The sequence below is a fragment of the Melanerpes formicivorus genome, unplaced genomic scaffold, assembly GCF_026170545.1.
Source record: "Melanerpes formicivorus ecotype bairdi unplaced genomic scaffold, bMelFor1.0.p_v2 SCAF_22, whole genome shotgun sequence".
Taxonomy (NCBI): domain Eukaryota; kingdom Metazoa; phylum Chordata; class Aves; order Piciformes; family Picidae; genus Melanerpes; species Melanerpes formicivorus.
Window position 1 is genome coordinate 6,136,980 of NW_027142374.1, and position 17,106 is coordinate 6,154,085.

Consider the following 17,106-nt stretch of genomic DNA (forward strand, 5'->3'; position numbering starts at 1 on the left):
CGCCCCGTACGCCGCCACCTCTTTCTCTGCCGCCGCGGCCGCTCCCTCTTCGCCTCCTCCCCTCGCCCCAACCCCGACCGCCTTGTGCCCATTCGGGAGGTGCCGGGTAGCGTCGCCGCTGCCATTGTTCCCAAAGCCGCGGGACCGGTGCCCGCGTGTGTGTTCTTCTCCCTTCCCCCCCCCCCCCCATCACCTCACACCCCCCTTCCCGCCGCTCGGCGGGAGCGCGCGTCGCGCCGCCACCGGGCATAAAGGGCGCGTGGCCGCGGCCCCGCACACACACACACATCCCGCACACACACACACACGGGACCCGGCGGGACAGGGCGACCTCACCTGCCACTGGGCCCGGTGACAGGTGCCGCCACCACCGGAACGACTGGGACCCGGTCCCGGGCTGGGAGCGCGGCCTTTGGGTGGGGGATGCGGGCGGCAGCTGTGGCTGCGAGCCCGCCCTGTGGGCGAGAGTGGCTGAGGGGACAGCATTCACAGAAAGGAGAGATGGCAACCCCCAGGAGGAAAGGCGGCATCCCCCGGGGCTGGGGAGGACGGGGCCCCGGCGATGCTCTTATCCCGGCAAGGGAAGATGGGAGCCGGGAGGAAGGCAAAGCAAGCGGTTCTCGGTCGGTGTTTCGGCCGCCGAGAAGGCCAGGCCGTACCGGCAGGTGGTTCCCAATGAAGGCGGGCGGCGGGCTGTGCCTCCCAGGCATTGCTCATTTGGGGCACAGAAGTGAAACTGACTCCCGAGTGATGTCTGTCAATCCTCTCCTAATACTGCAAAGAGCAATAGATGCCAGAAGGGAGCAGGGGAAGAGGATGGGAAATGGGGTCAGGGGTTGCAGCAACTCTTCGGGTTTATTTCCATGATCACATTATTAATGCATAACTGTGCTTGATGTTCAGATTCCATTAAAAGGAAGAGGCTGCTTCATCTCCAGCTTGCTTAGGACTTGCTGATGCCCAGCACCCAAAGGGGAAGGCATGGATTCACAGACACTGCCCTTTGCAGAACAGGAGGGTGAGAGAAACAGTCAAGGCAGGAACCTACATTATAGATCATCTATAGAGCCTGTGAGCTTATAAAATACACCCATTCTCACAGGTCCCCCACAACAGCCTTTGGTATTGCACTTCTGTTTCTCCATGACACCTGCAGCGCTGCTCACCTCACACAGGCACCATGTCCAGAGTTATTGCACTGAGGGACAGGCTGAAAGTTTCGCTGTTCAGTCTTCTGAATCCACACAGTTGTTGAGCAAAGGGTAGCTACAACTGAGGAAAAGCAAGGGGAGTATTAGCCTTTAAGTTCAGTTAATTGAATTGTGGTATTTAGAGAGGTTCCTATTCTGAAGTTACCACTTGAGTGTACAGGAAATTCTGCTGCCTTTTCAACAACACAATACATAGAGTCTAAAAAGTTGATTGTGTAATACTGTGACTAAAATGGTATATATTGAGAACCTCAGTCCTTGTCCTCACGGCATCAGGGAGCCCCCTGTGTATATGCAGTCATAAACCAGGAATAGCATATAGCAACATACATAAGGCTCTGAATTCAGAACACTTTATGCATCAGCTTCTGGCACTATAAAATAAGCAACTAATCTCATTTGGTCTCCATTAACAGTGTTGCCCAGGCTATGCCATACACCGAACAGATGATTTGTTCCCACTGTGGCAGAGTACAGGCTTCAGGTGTTGTGCCCTGCTGTGAAAACCAGCGAGCAGTGAGGGGATTTGACTGAGTCCACAGAAGGAGTCGCTGTCACAGCATCACCACCTCCCAGTCTGATCCTGAAGGATGGTTTTTCTCTCCACCATCACCATACTGCTGTGGAAATCACACAGGTCAGTCCATCTACCTTTGTAATCTTTACCACACTACTGCATTTTATTTCACACACATAAAAATTAAAGTAATATAAGTTAGTGACTAATCTGTGTCAGGTAAGATGGTGACAGGGCACCTGCTCAGTAAAATAAATGCAGATTTGGATGGTGTTCATGAACTTAGGGGAGGTTTTGCCCTCAATCAGTCTGCCCCCAGCACACTCACACACGGGCCACTACCTTCAAAAGTATTCCCAGCAAATCATAGAATGGTTTTGTTTGGAAAAGACCTCTAAGATCATCATGTCCAATCATTGACCTAACACAAATATAGCCATTAAACCAGGTCCCTGAGTGCCATGTCTACATGGGTTTTGAACACCTCCAGGAATGGTGAGTCCACCTCCCTGGGCAACCCATTCAGCTCCTCTCCTGAGGCACCTCCTTGCATCCCAGATTATATGACTAGGAGCACCAGGGCACCAACGGAGTGTTTTTCAGCCCTCTTCAACTCCTCCTGGCATCTCTGGGAAGGAGACAGCAGCAGTGCAGGGAGGTTGGCAACTACAGCAATCAGCAGAATATAATCACTTAGATAAGATTAGACGTAAGCGTGGGGAGAGCCGTCGAGGAGATGAAAAGATGCATTCAATTAAACAAGCCTTGCACCTGGATCTGGTTTAGAAGACGACAACCCAAGTATTTATTTAAATGCTGTCTTGTAGAGAGAACACAAACATAAAGGCTCAAAGATTATCCTTGTAGCTGTGATACAATATAATGCCTTTGTTTTTGCTTATATTCACACGCTACTCATTGAAGGTGCTGCAATTACAGAGCTACCACAATGCTGATCGATCAGCAGCATGAAATTCTATGCAGCTTCCTGGGCAATCTCAAAAATTAACAATCTGTACACTGTGATCTTTTTATGTACTGCCACAAACAGATGTAGAAAGTGGGCTGACATGACGGAAGTGCAGCTACCCACCATGGCTGGGTATTCATTTTCCTGACTGTCAGAGAAAGAGCCTCACAGGTGTGAGAGCAAGGTGCTAAGATAGCTCCCTGGGGCAGGGAGGGCTCAGTAAAACCCTGAGCGAGAAGTGATTGTGATGCCAGCCTGCGCCTTGCTCTGCCCTGCCACGCACCCTTGCTGCTCTCCTGACCTCCCCAGTACAGTGCAGCTGCAACGTGCATCATAATCATTCCCTACAACCTGTAAGATGGAGCAGATCAGACATTTACATCTGTCCCATCCTCCCAGCTGTCTTCACACCAAATCCGTGTGCCCAGACACAGAGATGTGCTGGAGCCTACGCTTGCCTGCCTGTCTAGGAAGCAGAAGTCAAAGCCTAAAATAGCAGAACCTGGATTATGGCAACAGGCCAATAACATGGTGTTTTCAGTCCTCCAAGTGCCTGTTTCCTGATCAGTCCTTCTTTTCATGATGCCTGTTTTTCCTCACACATGGGAGCCTCACCAAGGAACACTCAATAAGGGTTAAATCCTTCATCTGCTACACATAGTCCCACTGGTAGACACTACCAGAGAAAAAAGCAGAGGTTCATAGTAGGAGTCTGGTTTGCCTGTGGCACAAGTATGAGACAAATGTGATTTTTTACCCTCTTGGGTAAGCCTGGAAACCCATGGTTCGAGCATAAAGCTGCCCAGATATTACAAACCTTAAAAAACCAAAGAAAAAGGCAGCAGGAGAACAGGAGACATCACCCTCCTACCCTACTCTACCCTGCCACAATGAGCAGAAGAGGGTTTCTTCCCCTACTCCAGGACCAACTTTTGAACAAGAATGGTGTGATGTAGACCACTGGCAGAACAGGAGGCACTGCATGCTGGAGATGTGTTTGCTTCAGGTGGGTGAGAGACACACACCATCTCCTCCTTCCTGTCTTCCTAGATCCTAACGTACAATTCAGAACTAACTGTATGCTGCAGGAAATAATGCTGAGCCTGCAAACGGTGACTCACTGAGGCTGAAGCAATTCCTGAAGAAGACACAAAGCTGGAATAAAAAACTGCCACACACAGAAATTCTCCTTTCCTGTCTGCCACATCTGGCAAAACTTGGAGCTTTGTCAAACAGCCATCACAACTCTCCCCAAAATAGTTGGTCATTATAAACCTCAAAGGTTGTGGAAAGACACCCTCAAAACTTCCGTCTTTTTGCATTCACTTTCCAGTCTGCTGTGTAAGAGGAATTGGGGAAGCAGTGCTGCTTTGTCCATATCTTCTCTCTGCCCTGATGGGTGATGCTTCAGGAACACTCAGAAGAAACTCAAAGCTGTTGGTGACCTACCTGGGCAGGACAAATTTCTAACAGGCCTGACAGATCTACAGAAGGAAGGAAGATGAGGAGGGTCCCAGATTAGTTGTCCAGGCTTCTTCATTCCTTGATAGGCTCCTTGCTCTACTTGCAACCTCCTCCACCCAAAACCACCCAGTTCTCCCTTGCAACCTCCTCACAAGGCTAAAAATCCTTCTTATTAAGGTCAGAGAGTCCAGTAGGTCAGCAGCCTTTGACGCTCTCATGGCCCAATAGTTTCATAGTTTCATTCAGGGTTGGAAGGGACCACAAGGATCATCTAGTTCCAACCCCCCTGCCATGGGCAGGGGCACCCCACACCAGATCAGGCTGGCCAGAGCCTCATCCAGCCTGCTCTTAAACACCCCCAGGGACGGGGCCTCGACCACCTCCCTGGGCAACACATTCCAGGGTTTCACCACTCTCATGGTGAAGAACCTCCTCCTCACATCTAGCCTGAATCTCCCCACCTCCAGCTTCATTCCATTCCCCCTAGTCCTATCCCTCCCTGAGATCCTGAGAAGTCCTTCCCCAGCCTTCCTGTAGGCCCCCTTCAGATACTGGAAGGCCACAATTAGGTCACCTCGGAGCCTTCTCTTCTGCAGACTGAACAGCCCCAACTCCTTCAGTCTGTCCTCATAGGAGAGGTGCTCCAGCCCTCTGATCATCCTCCTGGCCCTTCTCTGGACACGTTCCAGCACCTCCACATCCCTCTTGTAATAGGGGCTCCAGAACTGAACACAGTACTCCAGGTGGGGTCTCACCAGGGCTGAGTAGAGGGGGAGGATCACCTCCCTCGACCTGCTGGCCACACTTCTCCTGATGCAGCCCAGGATCTGATTGGCTTTGCAGGCTGCAAGAGCACATTGAGAGCTCATGTTGAGCTTTTTGTCCACCAGCACCCCCAAGTCTCTCTCCTCAGGGCTACTTTCCAGCCAGTCACTGCCCAGCCTGTATTTGTGCCTGGGATTGCCTCGAACCAGATGCAGGACCCTGCACTTGCTCTTATTGAACTTCATGAGGTTGGCTTGTGCCCACCTCTCCAGCCTGTCAAGGTCCCTCTGGATACAACACTTAAACCTTGCTGCTAACAGGCTCTGATTCCCTAAATTAGTTTGGCTCTATTTCTCCATTGCTTCCCACCTCCCTCCCAACATTTCAACTTGAACTTCTAAGTCTTTGCTTCAGTTGTGCATTTGTCTTATTGTGTTTCCATGGCCAAACACCTCATTATTGGGGGCTTCTGAACAGGAGGAAAGAAAAGCTTACATCTGTGCCTTGGCCAAGAGAAACACTGCGGACAGAAGGCTCTGTGTTCTCTCCTTTCCTTGGCAGGGCTAACAACCTTGGCCACTTTAGGGAAGGCTACTGGAGTAGCAGGGAGGAGGAAAAAAGGAAAACAAAACAAAAAAAAACAACTAGCAACAACAAAACAGGCTCAGGAATGGTATCATGTTTTTGCAATGAGTATGGTTTAGAACAAAATCTGGGGAATGCAAAAGGATCAGAGTATGTCACAGTAGAAAGCTGGGATGAAGGACAGAGGGATAGCTGGGATGAAGGACAGAGGGAAAACTGGGATGAAGGACAGTGGCAGCTTCTGAAACGGGACAATCAACTGCAGCAGCAGAGCTGTGGAGCTGCATGCATCTGGCAGCCCCCAAGCTGCAACTCCCAATGTAACATCACTATCAGGGCCCAGGTCCTCTACTGGAATCCTACATCCATCAGCCCAGTGCAGGAGATGCATACAGATGAGTATGAAATAGAACTGAGAGATGGGGTTGTCTCCCTTGGTTTAAGGCTTCTGCAATTCTGCACAGAATTTTGGCATGGGAGCAGTGAGCTCCACACAGCCTGGGCACACTTAATGTTCTGTTCCTCAATACTTGATCCAGCACAGGCCTGGAAAAAAATCAAGTCATTATTGATTTGATTTACTCAGGACAGTAAATGTAATGTCCCAGGTGAAGCTGGACACCTCTGCTCTGTGCACTAGATGAAGAAACCAGAGGTGCAGTAGATGTTTCTGGATATCCCATAGGCCAAACCTCACTGCTGCTTTGACCAAGCTGGCTGGCAGCTGAAACTCCCGGACAAAGATGACAGTGACAAGAGCTGGTGAGGACTCTATTAGCAGGTGGAAACTCAAGGTTTGCTGTCCATTGGCACCTTTTCTGATACTCTGTTTGGGGCAAGCTCCATGAAAACAGGAGAAAAGTTCAGTCCTGTTTCTTGCTGAGGGAATTGTTGCTTGTTGTATTCTTATAAATTATTTAATTTCTTTAGAAAACATTAAGCTCCTTGTGCCTCCAGGCACCTTCTGCTTTATGCTCTTGCTTCTAACAGGGGACACTCCAACAGTGAACAGAGGCCATGGCAAGTGGAGCTGATGAGGATGGTTATTGCCATGCAGACAGGGCAGTAACATAACATGGCCACAGAGGCCTTGCCATCCCCATTGCTGCTTGGCCACTCTTCAAAAGTAAATCCAGCCTCAGAGATATACAGAAAAGTAAGTTCATCTCAGCATCAAAAGGATTCTCTCAAATGGACATCCATGAAAATGCTCACTTCCTTTGAACCTAAACATCCTTAAACTATTTTCCTGAAGCACCAGAAGCATGGGAACATCTATGGGTTAGCTGCAACTCACCCTAGCCGCGGTTTTACTGAATATGCAACAGTTCCCACACCATATTTGGATGTGGGGAGACAGAAGAAAAAGGCCATTTTGTTTCCATTGCAAGGATTCTACAGGGTCTGAGTGACATGGAAAGGACAGAGCCTGCTCCTGTCTATACCAGGTCACGCCTCTCGTTTGCATCTCTTGGATGTGCCCACATCAACCTGAAGAGAAAAGTATAACAAATCTCAGAGTTTTCCCTCCCCATTGTTCCTCAGGACTGCAGTTCATTAACTACAAGAAATGCAGTTTCATTGCTGTGCATTAACCAACGACTTCCCTATTAGCACTGCTGTCTCCAATCAAAGAATCATTTATGGAAAACAAGGGCAGAGGGAACAACATGCTTTGGCAGCTTGGAGATGATACACCCAGAGCTTTTAGACCCTCTGTCTTATATTTTTATGTTAAAGCATCACGAGATATTACCATATTTTTCATTATTATTTGTGGCACTAAATACTGCAGCACTCAGTGCCAGATGGCTAATATTCAGCATAAAAATACTGCGAGGCCAATCTTAGAAGGGCTCAATGAGAATCTAACAGCATGTATTCATCCTACTTTCCTAATGCACACAGTGAAAATATTAGCAGACTCAAAATCTGGTTTTCCAATATAGAAGAACAGCATATTATAGAATTATCAGCATGCAGATAGGCATATATTTAAATATGGATGGGTAAAGATTTTAATTTCTTGCCATTTTATTTGCATCTTTTAAGGGTCTTAACGTAACACATGGATACCTCTTCTGTCTCTCTTTAGAAGGTTATTTTGACCAGTAGAGAAAAGGAAATAATTTCAAAATGCATCAGGAACACAAGCAAAAAAACCTTTTCCCAGAAACTGTTATTGGTACAAAATACTTTATTTTTTTCTTCTTCTTTTTTAATATATAAACAGCTTGAGTCCTAAACTTAACCAGATGGAAACGTGCCTACAAAGAGTTGGATCTAATTCAGAAGGGACTGACAGCCAACAGATGAGCCAATTTAGACCATCCCATGCCAAAAATGGTCAATCATGTTATCTTATGTGTGACTCTACTCTGGCAGATGCCAACTCTATCCAAACAACTTCAAGCATCTCTTTGGAAGTCAGGATTATTTTACACATGCTTAAAAAAATATATCATAATAATGCCTGATTTTTCTGGAAACATTCCACTTAGTTTCAGCATTTTCACATGAGATTTTTATTAATTTATTTTAAGGATAGATCTGGGTTTTAGAGCCTCCTAACACAATAAATGCTCTCAAACCCAACAAAGACTGATTAAAAAAAAATATTAAATTGCATTTCAGTGATTTAAATATTAATAAAAGGAAAGCTTTACACCTGTGCAAACCAATTTAGCTTCTTTCTCAAGGCAAAATGTTTGCTTTCAGAACCACAAAGAAACACAACAGTAAGTACAGATTAAATGTGCCTCCTACATTCCTCATCATCTTCCCCAAAATTAAGACTAAAGTTAAAATTAAAGGACATTTCTTTTATGGTGAGTGATTATAACCAAGGCTTTTTTTGTTTTAATTGGTAATTCATAATCTCTCAGTGAATTTAATTTTTTTTCTCCCTTCCAGAAGACATGTCAACAGATTTGCTGTTAATCTGCCTCAGACTTCAACAGGAAAGGACCAACCTCCTCCTCTGTCTCCAGTGTGATGTACACACTCCCCCTCCAGGGAATCCACCACTGGTATGCTTGGGTTCTTTTCCCCCTGTCTTGCCTCTAATTTGGATAAGAAAAGTAAAAAAAAAAAGGGGGGGGTGGGGGGTGGAAAAACCACTTATTCAGTTATTAGTCCATCCAAACAGCACGTGGCCATTCAATCCATTCTCAGCACACCACATAACCTGTATTTAAGTCCTGTATCTGCTGCCAGCTTCATCTCTTTAAACTCATCCAAATTTTAGCCTCACACTACAGCCCGAGGAGGTCTCAGGTGATGAGATTTTTTTTTCTCTCTGTTAGATTGAAAGCTGCAGAAACCAGTGTAAACACTTGGGAGATCATCATCTTTCACAGGACACCTTGAAAGGCCACATTTAAAAAAAATATTAACATCTTCAAATCTATTGTTTCCAGAGAGAATAATGCAGGCTTTTCTCCCAAAGAAGAAGAGGGCAGCAGTTCTGATAGATAGCCTGTAGTTTGGGTGTCTTCTGGACAATTGCACACAGAGTTGCAATTTCATTTTCCATTTGTACAGCAGGTAATTGCACTGCTTGTGTGAAGTAACCTCACCTCACATGGCATCAGGGAGCCAGGCAATTATCTGTAGGAGCTACAGCAAGGTCTCGGTTCCCAACCTTTTCGTAGTGGCTTTTGTGATGACAGTCGCAAGATTTTGAGATCCACATGCATTAATCTAGACTGAAGTCTAGACCTTTGGAAGGTTTTAGAGAGCTTCCTTATAGGACAAATACATATTCTCAGTTGTGTGATCATTTTCTGATGTTGTTCTTGCTTCTCTTCAAAAAGATGTGTATGACAGCGTGCCTGGATGTGGATGTTGTCTTTGCACTTGAGACAACTCTCACAGAAAGGGTCAGTCGCACTGAAAAGGTTCACATACAACATTCAGTTTTCAGCTGATGGAAACAGCAGGGTTTGGGTAACTGGTCACATCAAAATTTCCCTAACTAGTCCTATCTGGTTTGTAGATTATATTGTTCTTGTACCTTGGCAGCACGTTGGACTCCACTCAAACAGTTCTAAGATGTTTCTGCTAATCCTTACAGACTTCAAGTATTTTTGACACTTCCAGAAACAGAGCATCACATCAAATGGTATAATACAGGGTCATAAAATCCTTTAGGCTAGAAAAGAATTTTGAGATCATCAAGTCCAACCATTGACCCAACACTACCAAGTCCAATGCTAAATCATGTCCCTCAGCACCATGTTCATATGTCTTTTAAACCCCTCCAGGAATGGTGACTCTACCATTCCCCTGGGAAGCTTGTTCCAGGGCTTAACTATTCTTTCAGTGAAAACATTGTTCCTAATACCTAACCTAAACCTTCCCTGACACAACTTGAGACTGTTTCCTCTTGTCATGTCTTATGTGGAAGAAGAGACCAACTCCCACCTGGCTCCAACCTCCTTTCAGGAAGCTGAGGTCTCCCCTCAGCCTTCTCTTCTCCAAGCTGAACACGCCAAGTTCCCTCAGCTGCTCCTCACCAGACCTGCTCTCCAGTCCCTTCACCAGCTTTGTTGCCCTTCTCTGGGCATGGTCCAGCCCCTCAATGTCCTTATTGTAGTGAGGAGCCCAAAACTGAACCCAATATGATACACTGCAGACTGAGCCACTAAGATCCATTTCCAATCTACGCTGGGGAGCAGCTTCAAGGTGACTCATTGGTAGGATCAGAAATGCTCTGTCCCAACCTGACCCAAGGCTGGTGTGAAGGTCTGGAGCCCCTGGAGAGAACCATAAGCTGCTGGAGGAGCTCTTGGAAAGAATGGAAAGCTAACTTTAATCACCTAGGTGGATTTAGGTTTCTAAAATAATTAATTCATGTCCTCTGTTTATGGACAGCTTAGTCCTTGGGTAGAGCAGCACTGGTTGAATTTAGTTTGCTATACTGTAGCTACCTGGCAAACCAAGTTCTTCTTCTGTGTCTGTGCCACCATTCTAGAAAGTCTTAAAGCAGGTTCAGCACTGAGGACTTTAAGGACAGTGTGTATTAAAACAAGTTGCCTGCATAGTATGTCTTAGAGGAAACTTTGTTCCACTAAGAACCACATACTTCCATCACAAGGCCCAACAAACTAATCTAGCAAGGAATCTCGTAGAAAGACACAGGTCTTCTACTTGACTGAACACACTTAGACACTTTGCATATTCAAGGCCTTCTACAGTTAGATGACCTCTGAGTTTGCATCTCTTCTAACACTGTCCATTTCTTTTTAAATTGTTGCTGATTTGCTCTGAACCATAAAGCCATTAGTCTGCATCCCCTTCCCATGCAGACAGCACTGGTCACCTGAAAGCACTCAACAGCAAGGATTCCATGAGGGTCCTCTCCTCTTCTGTTCCCGGCAGAGTTCATAGGCTAACTATTTTCACTTCATTTTCTCCTGCACTCAGAGAGAAATAATCTGTTGAGTAACTTCTTTTTAATCAAGTGTTAAGAATTGTGTCAGGGTCATGTCTATGGAAGTTCACCTGAGTGACACTGTGGAAAGTCCTGGATGAAGACTTTTGGCTCCCACTTTGGAAGACAATTGCTCCATTTCTATGAAATACCACCTGCATCTCACTGCAGTCAGTAGGAACAAACCCAAGCATGTTTAACAGATGTCACAAACAGTTCCCAGACTGTCACAGCTTTCCAACATTTCCTAGTTGGTTGTTATTACAAGATCCCTGTAAGTCCCCAGCAAGCACTGCAGCCTCTTACTCTGCTCCTCACGTTCTGACTGGTGACGAGAGCTGTCAGACTGTAAACTCAAAGTTGTCAAATAGCTATAAATTTGCAGATTTAGTAAAAGAGCTTAACATTCCTTTGAGCAAAGTACTTAAGAGATGTATGCCATGGAATTTATGGTCTGTGAAAGTCTGCACAGTTTTCTGGCTAGAACAGGAGCTCCATAGGACAGCTCAGATGTCAGGAAAGCAGCTTTGGTCTAAATCAGGCACTGCCATTAGACATGAGCTTATGTTTCCACTGAATGAACTTCCTCAGAGACTTTAATATCCAAGTCTAAAACCAGCCATTTGTAGGATTTGCTTTTCTAGACACCTATTAGAAATCATTTGGACTTTTACTTCTTAGACCTTGACTGCTTTCCAGTAGACTAAATAACAGCTAGAAAGTTTGGGGACTTAAATTAAAACAACCCCCCCAAAATAATCTACAGAAAACATTTTTGTCAGCTTCTGAAGATGATCATACACTGAAAAGCAGCTTCATGTATTTCCCTTTGGTTTGCACAAGTGCTATTTGCATTTAGCTTGCCCTCAATTACTCCTGTGCTGTTTATCTTCTCAATATTGCCATCCACCTTTAGTGGTTTCCTGTTCCTTCTTTTATTAACTGTGGTCTCTGTGGTTTTATTTAGTGCTTAGGGCTTGATGGTGTGGCATGATGGCTTTATCTGCAGGAATTACGAGAAGATATAAAGTGTTTTAAACACTGGTGTGTGGATAAATACCTCCCAGACTGTGGCTGAGAGCCCTTGCATCATGGAAGTATCCAGCTAAGTCTAACAGCATTACAGTAACTAGTGCACAAACCTATGACACAAAGAAAGTCTTAGAAAGCTTTAATCGATCACTTTTGCATGCAAAATACTTTGTGACTTGAGAGTCTAACACCTGATGGACATTCCAACCACCAGTTCTGCTGGGAGCACAGCCCAGGCAACAGTAGCTGCTTGTAAAAAGCCCATCCTCACGTTTTGCACCTTGCTAGCAAGCACAGGAACCTTCTTGTTTAGGAGGGCTGAATCCTGCCTACCCTGAGTGGTTTTAGCCATGGAGTTCTCCATGTGGTGGAGGAAGGTTTCTGTGGTCAGCTTGAAATTTCTATCAGAAGTCCCCGGGAACTGATAAGAAAGCACAAAGCTAATGAGAGCTGGACTCAATTGCCTCCACCTCTTACAATGCTAAGCACCTGAAAACATGCTTGCCCAGATATGTATGATGCTCTTTGCAGCACCACTAAGCAGAGTGGAAGGGTTCTGGTAAACACTAATTTTTGGTGGAGATGACATTCAAAATTATTCTTTCCACACTGCAAGAAATGTGTGCAGCTACCTTTCTCTGTGATACCACCTCTGACCATTTTGGAGGCTCTGCTAGGTAAAATGATCACACACAGACACTGCTGAACATCAGATGCCTGCACAACTCCAATAACATATAAGCCACAGAGGACAAAAGCCAGCTCCGAGCAGGCTGTTAGCAGCTTCCTCATATTTCATGCTACTTGCCTGCCCAGCTGGAATAAGCAGGCACTGTGGCAGAAAGGTTTCATAGAGCAAGCCTCTCCCCACAAGAGAGCTGCTACATGAGAGGTCCACAGGCAGCACAAGGGCCTTCATTGTGCAATGTCCCATCCCACCAAGGTCACCTGGTAAGGTCCTTTCAAAGGCGGCACTTCCCCACAACACATGAGGGGAAAGGGCCCAGAGCTAAGACAGAAGCTGCCAATGTTCCTTTGAATTCATAGACAGGAAATATTTCAGGTAGGATTACAGGAAAATTGCAGCCCAGATACAGAGCAAAGTGAAGTGATGTTTGAGAAATGATCAGCCTGTGGGCAAAGCTGCAATGAGAACTCCTGCAAGCACTGGCGGGGATGAGCATTCAAAGTTTGCACGCAGGGGGTTGAACTTAGAAATTCTTCTTTCCCCCACTAACCCAGACTCACCTCTCTGAATTCCTCTTCCTTTGATATTTATATTTAAATACTGTAACATATAAGTTTTAAAAAAGTTGCTGCATTGTACAACTTAAGGTCATTCATTCACTTTTACCCTAGAAACTTCAGAAACCATTTGCTTGGGCAAAAGACATTTTCAGTGACATCCAGCACAGTCACTCTATGATCACATCACACACCACTAAACTTTAATCAATTCCCTCCACACCCTCAAAGATAAACTTCAGGTGCTCTGCAATACAACTTTCCAGGTTACTCAACTTTACAGATTCCTCCCAGTCTGGTAACACCTGAAGTACTGGGTCCAGTTCTGGGGCCCCCAGTTCAAGAGAGACAGAGAACTACTACAGAGAGACCAGTGGATGCTACAGAGATGCTGAGGGGCCAGGAGCATCTCTGTGAGGAGAAAAGGCTGAGAGACCTGGGGCTGTTGAGCCTGGAGTAGAGCAGCCTGAGAAGGGAGAAACTTTTTCAGTGTGAGGGTGCTGAAGTCCTGGAGCAGGCTGCCCAGAGAAGCTGTGGAGTCTCCTTCTCTGGAGAGATTCCAAACACCCTTGGACATTGTGATCCTGGGCAACCTGCTATGGGTGACCCTGCTTCATCAAGGGGCTTGGACTGGATGATCTCCAGAGGTCCCTTCCAAACCTCACCACACAGGGATTCTGTGATTAAAAAGACTAAAGTCTGTCAAACATCTTTTTCTTGTTAATGCTCCAGGGATATGTGATGCTGCTACACAGCCCGGGGGAGAGCTGGCCAATACAGCAACATTCACCTACATTCATGACACCGGGTGATGAATGGTTCCCCAGGTAAGTGGTAATATGTAATTACTTTGCATTTTAGTTGTTTACTTACTTGCTAGCATTTAATAAGCTGTTGCTCAGAGCTTCCTTCCCAGTGAGACCTTACTATCCCAGGTCCAAATACCATTACCAGCAAATCTTTACACAGGCTTTAAAAGAAACCAATGGGAAGTTTGCACAAGGTGCAAGGAAAAACTCCAGCCTAAAATGCCTTGTGCTGTTCTTGCTTCCTTGTGTCCTGCAAAATACCTTAGATTACTTGCATCACAGAACAGTAACAGTAGCAACAAACCATGTCACTCACCATCTCTCACAAGCTCTGCACTGCTCTTCCCAGAACACTTTCCCTGCTTTTCATGGTCAGTAAGCCCCATCTTTTGCCCATTTCATAATTCACGGATCAACTGTTTGAAATGTTCACTCCAAGTTACAGACTGACCTTCATATTCCACTTTAACTAGTGTAAAATAGAAACTTTTCATCTTTTCAGCCTCCACTTCTATGAATATTTGTTGGTGCATACACAAGGTCAGGAAAATCGTCAGAAGACACTTGCAGAGTACTTTACCAGGTATTCAAAGGACACAACACCAGCTGGTATATTATATTTCAACTTGTTTCTTTCTCTCCATAATGGAAGGAAAGAATATTCTCTCCTTCTCCCCCTCTCCAGGATAAGGTTGATAGCTGTACAAGACACATTGTAAGTTGGTGTGACATAAATGCTTTACTTGACAATTTCATAAAGAGCTACAAAGCATTGAGGACTGGAAATGAAATGTGGAGGAGCTGTCACGTTAGTCTTTCAACTTTGGGGATGCTATTTTAAATTCTGCCCTAAGACACCAGTAAAAATGCATTTTTCCTCTTCTTTTCAAATTAATAAATCCACTGTGCAACTCAGTACAATTGGTACTTCTCATCTGAGAGATCCTGTGCTGAAACATTGAGGTGACTGTGGTCACGTGCAGGAAACCTGCACAGCAGCTCTGAGAATTCACAGATTTAATTATGCACACAAAGCCTATCCCACCAGCCCTGCTTTAAGTGCCCAGTAACTCAAAAGAATGTTAATCATCATTTACTCTCATGGGACATACCTGGAAGTCTACTCAGGAAGGTACCTTTAGCCTAGCACACAGCTTGCTGGTCTATCTAGCATTATCACGTGAAGGATTGTAACTGCTCTAATGACTGACTGAGACAACTGGGGTTGTCCAGTCTGGAGAAGGCTCCAGATCTACCTCTTCTAGTCCAATCCCCCTACAGTCAGCAGGGACCTCTGCAACTAGAGCAGGTTACTCAGACCCACAATCAACCTGACCTGCAATGGTTCCAGGGATGGGACATCTACCACCTCTTTGGATGTATTGGGCCAGGGTTTCACCACCCTCACTGTCAAACATTTCTCCTTTTTCTCCAATTTCCCTCTTTTAGTTTAAACCATCACCCCTTGTCCTGTCACAACAGGCCTTATTTTCTGATCAGCCACTTAAAAGTTCTGAAAGGCCACAATTAAGACTCCCTGAAGCCTTCTCTTCTCCAGGCTGAACAACCCCAACTCTCTTCAGTCACATGAAGGGCTCAGGCAAATTCTTAAACCCTGATCTACTTCTGCTGTTCACAAGTGGAGAGTTTACGTTTATAAAATGCAGACGTTTAAAGTAAGAACCAGTCAAGGTTTTTCTTGATTTGTTTTGATGTGTCATTCTCATCAGCATGACACATCCAACATGAGTGCTCTTGATGTTTTTGCAGCTCCATGCACTGAAAGTTAAATGAAAGCTGAGTGGGAACAGAATTCAGGTGCACTCTTTGGACTTACCTCTCTGATCCGTCAACTGGAATGTCTTTTCCTTACACTAATCCACATCCCCATCATTTGTGATCAGCTTCACTGTCATTACCAAGCTCCTCATCCATTGTTTTCATTTAAAACACCTATCCCAAGCTTCCCAGAGCCCCTACAGCTGTAAGACCACTGCTCTCAGTGTCCATACCAGTGTGACTGTGTTCCCTGCAATCTCCTGCAAAGCTGGAAGAGCCATTTTGACAGGACACCCATTTCTATTCACAAAGATACATCTTTTATTTTCTAATCATTATCTCTACACTGAAGAACACCAGGAGTCAGGGGAGGATATTTATACAATTTGTTGTGGTTCCTGAACTCCTGTCATCTCCCTGTACAACGGGAATTTATACATTTTCATTCTGAAAAGGAACTTGAACATCATTTCAGTGCTAAGAGAGGTAGGTAACTACTCATCCATGTAACAGAAGTGCTGAGGGTAAACAGAGGGATCAGCTGCAAACAGCAAGTTATGAACATCCATTTGTGAAAACAAACTAACCTCCCCCCCAACCATTAAGATTTCTACTTAGAGGTGAGAAGAACCCCAAATCTCTGCTCCATTCTCATGAGACCCCACCTGCAGTGTTGTGTCCAGCTCTGGAACCCCGAGCAAAAGAACATGGAGTTGTTAGAGCATGTCCCTTCCAACCCAAAACCCGTTCTATGAATAGCAACAATTAGTGTGTTGTGTATTCATATCTTGTGCCTAATAACTTTTTACATGGGAATTATAATCAAATTCTGTAAGTTCATCATTAATAGATGAACACTGCAAGGAGCAGCTCCCTTTTAACACCCATTGTTCACAAACATGTTTCCTTTAAGAACAAAACATTAAAAGGAAAAAAAAAAAAGGCTTTTTCCACTCTAAAACTGCAGACAAAGACTTTATCATGGGAGTAGATGGGTGGCTTGAATTTGAAAAACAACCAGGTTGTTCCAGAATATGAAAAGTTGCTGTTCAGAAAAGTGATGCTTCCAACTGCAGAGGAGCAGAATTATCAAGATGCACTGAGGCTGGCAAAGAGCTCCAAAACCGACCTGTTTGTGGTCAGACAGCATAAAGTCACAGATGCTGTCCTAGAAGCCAGTGCAGAGTCCCTCCACAGCCAGGACTCTGCCATTCAGCATTCTAAATGTCTGTTTTAATTGGTGACACTTTGGAGTCATAAATATATCAATACAAATAAAATCATGGAACCATAGA

General features: G+C 45.2%; 1 protein-coding gene across 1 annotated transcript in view; it reads right to left on the bottom strand.

Moving 5' to 3' along the window:
* Nucleotides 1–373, bottom strand: part of NEXMIF (neurite extension and migration factor) — a 202,342-nt gene extending 201,969 nt beyond the window's left edge. Inside the window, exon 1 of the mRNA XM_068151976.1 lies at nucleotides 337–373. The gene's annotated coding sequence lies outside the window, so the exon portion shown is untranslated. The remainder of the gene's footprint in view (nucleotides 1–336) is intronic.
* Nucleotides 374–17,106: the final 16,733 nt, after the last annotated feature.